Here is a 10,099-nt window from a genome sequence, read left to right on the forward strand (position 1 = left end):
TTAAAATACAATTTCAATGCTTTATTTTTAGAGCAATATTTTCGGGACTTAGACCCGTTAGATATTTTATACAAATATTATAATAACTATAGCATTATATTCGTTTGGTAATGACATTCCGACTTCTTGCACCTCGGTGCGCCGCGCTCCGTCAGATCTCGACATTCCTCACAAAGTTGATGAAGACCATGGAAGAATATTTACTTACTTACTTACTTACTTACCGTGGATCTCAGCTCTGTGTTAATTAGATTTTATGCACACTTCCTTAATGTTATTTATAATTTTATATCTTTACTATTTATAGTAAGCTATAACTGATAATTTATTGAATGAATTAATGTTTTATTCAGCTCATCAGTAATCAGATCAAGCCTTTGTTTCTCTTACTTGATAATACCATTGAGAGATCAGAGTTATAAATACAACTTATATACAAGCAACCATTAATATAACCTGCCTTTATAACTCCTAACTTTTATATATCTCTAGTTCATAAACTAAGAGAAAAAGTGTTAATCCAAAGAACATACAAAAAGTTTCACGTAATTGGTTCCCACTGGGCAACGAATTTGGCCTCACTTTATGACGGCCAGGAATTGGGCGGCCATTTTGTTTGATTAAATTCGACCTCTTGGGGATCAATTCGTTCGGAGAGAAGAAAAAGGTGAAGTATTTTTTTATATTGGTTACAGTTTCAATATAATCTATAAGAACAAGTAGTGAAGCAAACATAATGTGATCTGATAACCATTTTATACATACAGAATTTTAGGATGATAACTAAACAGACCCCAAATAATTGGGATGATGGACAAACAAAATAAATGATGGTGAAACACACTTGAATTTTGTTTACTTTAAGACCAGGGTCGGTATAGGATGGCCCTGATTAATTGCCATATACTTCTAGTCTTACTAGGTTTAGTCTACTAAAATAGTCGAGAAAAATCAAAAGTACATAGGCATCTGTTGTTTAAATGCTCATCTGATGCTCCATTCTAGATTACATCGGCACTTTCCATCAGGTGAGATTGTAGTCAAATGCATTACCATTTTCGAGTAGTAAAAAAATATGTGTATCTAAACACGCGAGTTCTCGCACCGTATAAACGAATCTTAAATTTTTCCCTAAGGCCGTTTTCACATTATCCGATCCGATATCGGATGTCGGAAGAATTTCAATAGAAAAAATCCAAGATGGCGCCTGTAATGTATGGGATATCGGTCCGACATCCGATATCGGATCGGATAATGTGAAAACGCACTAAAGCTACCGACGCGAAATCGATTCCAGCCGACCAAAAATCGCTCGTTAGTATGAACTTATGAAGACGCTTACGCGTTGTCATCACTGAACGCATCATGCGTACGCATGTTCATACTGACGAGCGATTTTTGATCGCGTCGATAGGTTTGGGGAAACCCTAAGACGGTTCGTTCATTCTATGCCCGCGATTGTGAACTTGATTGTTCACGTCGCGGTAGGCTCTATCTGTCAGCATTAAGGTCACCGTCCGCAGATCAATAAAACTGCCAAAACTCGAACAGCTGGCGGGACCCGGGAACCTGGCGCGCCTGCGTACGACAGTGTTGCCAGTGCGGAGTTGATGGAAAACTGAAAAATTGGGATTTATTAGGAAACACCTGTCATGGGCTATTTAACTACAGTGACATTGGCAATTCTGTGCCTATTTATGGGTTGATAAGTAACATTGTTACTTAGCGTCAATATTCCCTTGTTGAACAGGCAATGAATGGCGAAGTGTCACTGTTTGATGGCGACTATTGTGAATTAGGCTGAATAAAATTGAATGCATGCCAGTATAGGAAAATGCGCAAATTTTTTTGGCGATATTTTACGAGTACCAATGGTGTCAGTAAAATATATTTTTTTGGGATATTATGATAGGTACGTACACCCTTATTCATTCGTACATAAACTCTAAAATGTGCGTTTTTTATGTATTTAAGTATTTGTATATTATATATATCGTTGTCCCCACCCCACCCACAATACAAGCCTTCTTGAGCTTACTGTGGGGCTCGGTCAATCTGTGTAAAAAAAATGTGTTTCTAAAAGGGGTACGCAGAGCGCAAGAAACTGGTCAAGCTTCAGTGCCACGTTGACTTCTACTACAATCACGGGAAAAAAGGGAATGGTAAAATTATTAACCCATCACCACACGGGGAAATCTGTTTGAGGTGACCCTTAATCATTTATTTATATATTTTATTAAAATCAAAGTATATATTTTATTAAAATCAAATATAATTAAACTGAAATTACAGCTGTCAGTAATCACAGTTTCCAGCAATACCAGCATTTGTACAACGTAGATTTTGTAAGTTGTTAATATGGCAACACCGATACAAAGTGTCAATGACGCGAAATATGGAGCGAATTCACTCCAAATTATTTTGTATTTCCATTTATTTATGAATGAAAATGAGACATTTCTGACTTAAATCACTTATGAAACACCGTGTTAATTCATTGTAAACTATTTATTATAACCAAAATGAGTGAGACGACTATTTCTGGATGTTGATAAACTATAGTTAATAATTGTTGTTGTTAACGGTAATTGTTGTATTAGATTGTTGTAACATTGTTGTTGAGTATAGTCTTCCGCGAGTTTTAGTGATTTTTAGCTTGTTATTCGAAATATCGAGGCAAAGAGTTGTGTCGTAGGTTGTGTATTAAAATAGATATCGGTGTTATATTTAAAGGTGAGTACTTGGAGTGTGTAAATTACCTATTAATTATATTGTATTTAAATAAGATAAAAGTGGCAGTGCTCGACAGTTTACCAGAAGGTGACATAATATGAACATGATATTCAATCTTAAGTAATTGTCAATGAATGTGGCAGATCTATTGGGCATTATCTACCGTGACGAGCGCCGAGTCTGTATTTGTGTCTGTGTGTATGTGTGTCTGTGTTTTGGGATAAACTCAAAAACTACTGAACGTATTTCCAAGAGGTTTCCACTTATGAATAGAAAGATTCTTGAGGAATTGAGCGTGAGAATGTGTGATAAAGTCAAAGGTGTGACGACGAACAATAGGAACACCCAGCCGATGGCGAGTGGTGCGGTGGTAGAAACACAATGTTCAAAATAGGTTAGTAACTATACTTTTTGGTCCTAATGGTTATACTACATAGTTGCTACTTATCTTAGTATCCTCAAATATTTATTACATATTATGTAATTATGCATGCCTCGCCAGTGGCAAACTGTCAGTCAACATAACTACTATAACTAGGAGGCGGTTAGTTAATCAACATGTCGGCGGCTGTTTGGCAGCCGGCTTTGGCCCGACATCCATAATCCCCTGTCTAAACCTAATCTAGCTAAGTCTAAGCTAGATACAGGCTGGATTTGTCCATCAATTAGTCTAGATTTCAAGTACAGACAGACACGTATGCGTAAAGTATTTGACGCAAGGGAGGGAAGCGTCTCCTTTTCAGCGCAAAAATATTTTCGTCCCCACAGCATTCTCTCAGCTCTTCAAGTGGCGTAACTCACTTTTTTTGTGAGATTTTGTCTGCAAGTATGTTTGTTCAGAAGTTAAGTAGTTATGTTTGTTCGTAATTCATGGTATTAAATTGTTTATACGAGTCAAAAGACACGACCGAATTTCACCTCCCCTAAAAAATTGAAGTTCTCATTTTACAAAAGTACGTGTTGAATTGTAATGTAAATTTGCACACACAAACAATGAAAAGAGGAATTTGTAATGTTGGACGGAAATTAATTTATATGCAAGCTGTCAGCTTGCCTTTCTGCTATAAGCTATGTTGCTTACAACACATTTCAGTTTATCCTTTGTTAAGATTTCTAAATCCCGTATGTGCCATAGATAAAGTGAGATATGAGTTGAATTTTGTTGTGGACAATGAGCTAGCACTAGCAATTAGGTACTGCATAATTAGGATTAAATTTTCTTGCAACCTCTTAAGGCACTGGCCCCACGGCGAGCTAGTAAACTATGAGCTATCTATATTATATCGGCTATAAAAACGAACAAAAGATAATCACTCCCGTGCAAATAAAAGAGACACGGCGATGTTTATAGTTACTGGCCCAGCGGTGAGCTATCAATATCGCCGTGTCTCTTTTATTTGCACGGGAGTGCTTATCTTTTGTTCGTTTTTATAGCCGATAGCTCATAGCTTACTAGTTCTTGGTGGGACCAGTGCCTAATCCCCCGTATGCTTATACACGGATCCGTGCGTGGGAATTTTAATCTATTGTTTTAAATGTCAAGATCACTGTTTCAATAATCAAAATTGACAGGCCGCATACGAGGGGTTAATTGCTAGGGAGTAGCACTTGCACTTGAGCAGAATTGGATCTACCTACCTTCTATTGAAATACAGTCATGAGTTTATGTAACGTGAAGCCTGACCAGAAATATATGAATGACTATGCGCCATGTTGCGGAATTTCATTAGAACTATCTGGTCAGGTTTTATATGTGTATGTGCGTTTCAATTTAGGTTTAAAACGTGGCCTGCAACAAATTCCTAAGCGCCTGTGAAAACTGGAATAGCAATTGCGCCGCGCGGAATCTGTAATCAAGCCAATCGGCCGTTCAGGCGCAAATTCTATTGTCTACAAACCCAGCTGTTCATTTGAAGTATGCTGACTGAATACTCGACGAGACGAGTTACAAATGATTCATCGATGAATGTGAACAAATGACTTTTTTTATTCATGAATTATCGACGGTGGAAAGGAAGAACCACTTAAGCGACATTTTGGTCGAAAATGAGTTATATATATCATTGGAATCAGCGTTTTTTTCTGCGTCGTTTGAATTGGTTTTCACGGCGATCCGATGACTTATATGTCGCTTAAAGTAATTCACGAATGAGGTCTGATTTTGAAAAACCACCCCTTATGCGACACACAATTTGAATAAAATATTATCTGTGTCACTTAAAACCTACTCCAATATTACCACAGTCGTATAAACTATTTTTAAAAAGAGTTCGTTTCCGATGTAATGTCCCTTAATTGATTATTCCGGGCACATATATCTTGAATTCTGTACTTAAGTGGTTCTTCAAAACTGCTTAATAAAACGATTGTCGGTTAAATGAATGTTACGAAAAATTACGTTGTTATTTAATTGCTTTAAGCGACACTCCTTACCGCGGCCGAACCTGTCGCTTAAAGTATACTTTATAAATGCGATACGTCGGTTAAGTGGAGATTGAAAATGGTATGATAGCGGTTAAAGTGTTGCTCTAATCTATTTGATGTCGGTACAGTGAACAATTTTTGGCGCGAATTTCACGCGAATGGTGCTTTACTTATACAATGGAATGCAGTGGGTCGCTACAGTCAGCGACGAACACCGGAGTGCGGCGGTTGTGTCGCCGATCGCTACCTGATTCGACTAGGTATGTACGACATCTAACGTAAATTTTGTTTTATTATTAAGTTTTAGCTGTGTTTTAATTATCGTAGTGATTATATGAGACTAGAGTTCCATTATGTATCAAAAAAGTGCCTGAGTACTTAATTATTAACAAGCTAAGTGTAACTATTAAAACATTGCGATAATTGTAATTTGTATATTTATACACTTACCAAAAAGTAAATAAGTAAGCTAGCTACTTATTCTTAATAATGTATAAACTCAAAATGATTGTGATCTCAAAAAAGTGCATACTTAATTAAGAGTTATTTGTTAGAAGTAGATTTATTTTATTAAAATAAAAATACACGTTAATTTCGTATAAGTATTTTATTTTTCTCCTTAAAAAACGCTAGCGTTATAATTCACAAAAAAGTGTCGATTTAGTTTCAAATTTCTGGTATACCACTTCAAATTGGCACGTAATAACTGCCCATACGACTGTTGCTTAATTGAATATCTTAGAGACAAGTTAAAGAAGGTAAGTGGCTTCAGTGAGTTTTATAGTACTATGATGATGTCGCTTAAATGGTTCTTCCGGGAATATTTTGAGGACCTTTTCAATTAAGCGACAACATTTTCAGGATCCTGTAAGATTTTGGTGTAAATGTTTATTTCATAAAATAGAGAAAAATTAAATAAGATTATCGTCTTAAGAACTCATTTACCTATTTCAAATAGGAAAAAAGTTATGATTTTTTTTCTCAAAAAGAAAACTTTGAAACACTCTCCTGTACAATTCACTAAATGTCGCTTAAGGGGTTCTTCCTTTCCACCGTCGTTATATAGGTACTATGCTTATTATTGACTAAGACCCACGGTAAGTTCAAGAACCTTGTGGTCTCAGACAACGATATACCTGTATGACAATTTTTTTTGTATACACAGAAAATATATAACTAACGAAGAAATGTTTGTCTTCATCACACAAAATCCAATAACAGACCAGGCGAGTCGTCCACAAATATTCGAAGTCCGGGATTCGAACCCAGGACCACGGTTTGGCAGGGTCACTACGCGCTAGGCAAGACCGGTCGTCAATTAGAACGGTACTTAGTCTCTTGAGCTCCTATCATAATTTAATGCCGAAGTTGATGCCCATCCAAATTATTCAAATCAAAACTACGTAATAGCATAGAGGAATAAGTACCTAAGGGAAGAGTAGTAACTCCATACACCACTAAATGCGGGTTATTTGTATAGACTTAGTTAAGTGACATCTAGCGACAATCACGCGTCAATCACGCGTCAAATAGCGCGAATTATCAGTATCGCAGGTTTGACGACCGGTCTGGCGCAGTCGGTAGTGAGTTAGTGACCCTGCCTGCTACGCCGCGGTCCCGGGTTCGAATCCCGGTAAGGGCATTTATTTGTGTGATGAGCACAGATATTTTGTTCCTGAGTCATGGATGTTTTCTATGTATATAAGTATTTATATATTATATATATCGTTGCTGAGTACCCACAACACAAGCCTTCTTGAGCTTACCGTGGGCCTCAGTCAATCTGTGTAAGAATGTCATACAATATTTATTTATTTTATTATTTATTTATCACTACTCGATACTAGGTGGCAACTGTGTCTCGTCTGCCAAAAATGTAATATTAACTAGAACAGTTTACAACTTATATTACAAGCAAAAGGAATTGAAAACAGAATACTGATTAATACTATTGTAATATTGGCTAAAAATTGGTGAGCATTAGAATTTTCGTTCGTCGCGACATCTATTGACGAGTAGCAGTACTGATAATTTACGCTAGTTGACACGTGATGGACGCGCGATTGTCGCTAGATGTCACTTAACCACACCTTGGACACTGGCGATCAAATATATGAAAAAGGCGCGTTCCTGGCACACAGTCTAAGCTCGTGTAGGTGAACGCGTACCATGCTTGTATGAGTGAAATATGACAGGTCGTCTGTTCGCGTTTTTGACAGGCGGTAACTGTTAGGTAACCGACGGTGGGCGGCACTTTCAGCGGGGAGCGGGAGTGGCCAGACTGTACGATAGTACTCTTCATTATACTGTGATTTAACTATGCCTATACAAAAAACCCACATTTACTGATGTATGAGGTTACTACTCTTCCCTTGTTCCTCTATGGTAATAGTACGTAACTCCAATAGGCTTGGCTCAGCGTACCTCGTTAGTGCAAACTTACACAATTTACATTGGTACAACTTCTCTAACGAGATCGGATCCCGGTCGAAACAATAGTTATGACGTCTATAGTTTGTAATTTGACTGAAAGTTTGTTAGATAATATTCATAAGCGAGAGTTACATTAGGGGGAAATGTATAACTTGTCAAAATTAATTATCCAGAACGGAGTAACAGGGGGTTGAAAATGGTCTGAAATGCTTCGAGAAAAGGATGGTACGGCCGTGCCTCTTTTTGCTCGACTTGGCGGGGGCACTGCCGTGCCCCCAGATGGTTGTTGATTCTCTGTTAATGTTGATAACAAGACTAATTGTCGAATAGCTATACAATCACCTGTCAAAATTAGACATTTTCATCACACTCTTACAGTTAATGTGCAAGGAGGAAGCACACTGACATTTTATCCCGCCAGGCATCACATGTCACTGTCATTCATAAGTGAGAGAGAGAAAAAAATATCATCTTCTCGCTCTCACGTATGAAATTCTTTATCTGTGCAATAGACTAATAAGCTGGCGCCATCTGTCATAACCTTTAAGTGTGCCTCCTCATTGCACGCAGGCGGTGCGGAGGTTATAGAAAAATCGTTTCCCCTAGGGAGTAATGACATTTCCAGTACGGTATTTAACTTTTTATTCTCTTTTTACATATTTTTTATATTGCAAGTGTCATGAAAAAGATTGTATGCCGGGGCGTCAAAAGATTTCAAACTCGATTCTTTATATTATAATTTAACATGTGATAATATCCACAAGAACATTGTACAGTAGTATGAACGACACATTTTCTTATATTATATTCATATATTTGAGAATGCAGATTAAAGGCGGGGTCGCTCGCTACTCTTGAGAAAGATCCTCGGAAATTGATCGAAACATGTCGAACGTTATATCAACTTAACACGTGAGTAACCCGCTTAAAATATTTTTAAATAAACATAAGTGTTTAATAATATAATGTACTTATTCGTTAAATAAATAAAATAAAAAACTTATTTTACTAATTGCATTAATGACATTAAGACGGCTGGTCTATGTCGCGGCGACATAATCTCGCGTCCATCTTGTGCTATCCTTGCTGATACGAAATCGTTCCACTTTTCTCGACTTTTCGCATACACATACGAGTATGATGTGATACATTTCTCCCCTACTCCCCTTGTGTATCCGTGGCTCTGTTGATTAAAATGTTTGTGAGCGTTTGTTGTTGAGATAACTTTTGCTTTGAATTCAGAGTGGTTTCTACATTGGCGGAAACTGTGGTTTATGATGATAGCTCACTTTGTAACACATATGTTGCTGGAACGGCCTGCGCACTACCGTGCGCTTAGATTATCCAGCTCATATAACTCAGCAACCTTATGATCAAAGGTAAACTGGCACCTTCTGAACTCACTCCATCGTAGGCCACGTTTTCACCTCGACTAGTCTGTGGCCACGAGTAAGCTTATTTTAGTTGAGTACAATCCAGGTCTCTTTAAAGCAAGAGTAAAATTAAATAAGTATCTCATAGGTAAGCGTGCTCCACCTTAGACCGCATCATCACTTACCATCAGGTGTGATCGTGATCAACCATCTACCTATTCATACTAAAAAAAAAACCTTCCAAGAGCGTGTCGGGCCACGCTCAGCGTGGGGTCCGTAGTTTTCTGTACTTTTCTTAAGGCTACTTTCAAAAAAAAACGTCAAAAGAATGTAAAATTGATAGTTTTAGTCGGTGAAATACTTACCTTTATCCAATAGATTTATTTAATTCAAGTTCCAGTTAGAGCATCTTATTTTCTTGATTTTTATAAGACTGGATTTTTGAAAACTAACTTACTAAATTAATTATGAATTTTTCTCTAATGCACGTTTAGAAAAACGCACGTATAGAGCTGAATGAGTCGGTCTTATTTGTAAAATTTGGACAATTTTGAATATTAAAACGGGTAAATTTATAATTCGTATATCCTGTACCACAATCATTTCAGACTAGATTTTAATTTTAAGTTTTTGAAAAAGAGTAAACTAGCCTAAGGCGAATTCAATTTTTTTCAGAAATTACCTAAAATTAAGTGACAATTTCTTTGAAAATCTACAACACATCGAAGTAAGTTTTGTACTAAATTAATCTGCAACGTTTACTTAAATTGCTGTTATGCCTTAGTGATTATAAATTGCTATTATTGATTTTTGCCAATTTTTTGAAAACGAGCCTTCACCGGTACAATTATTACCACTTTTGGACATTTTCTCATATTTTGTTAGACCAAGTAGAAAAAGTCCTATAATGTGATATATATTTATAAACTACTCGCAAAGCCCTTTAATTTGATACCACACACGGTATGATAGAGCGCTCGGTTGCTAAACAATTTTCCTAGAAAGTAATAATAAATAATATAATAAATTCTACTTTATAAAGTTATACTTATGTGATTTTGTACATATTTTTCAAACATACTTGTGGTTCTAAAGTTAGAGGGGGAGACACATTTTTTTTTTTCCTTTAGGAGCGA

This window comes from Leguminivora glycinivorella, chromosome 19 (genome assembly GCF_023078275.1).
Source record: "Leguminivora glycinivorella isolate SPB_JAAS2020 chromosome 19, LegGlyc_1.1, whole genome shotgun sequence".
NCBI lineage: Eukaryota > Metazoa > Arthropoda > Insecta > Lepidoptera > Tortricidae > Leguminivora > Leguminivora glycinivorella.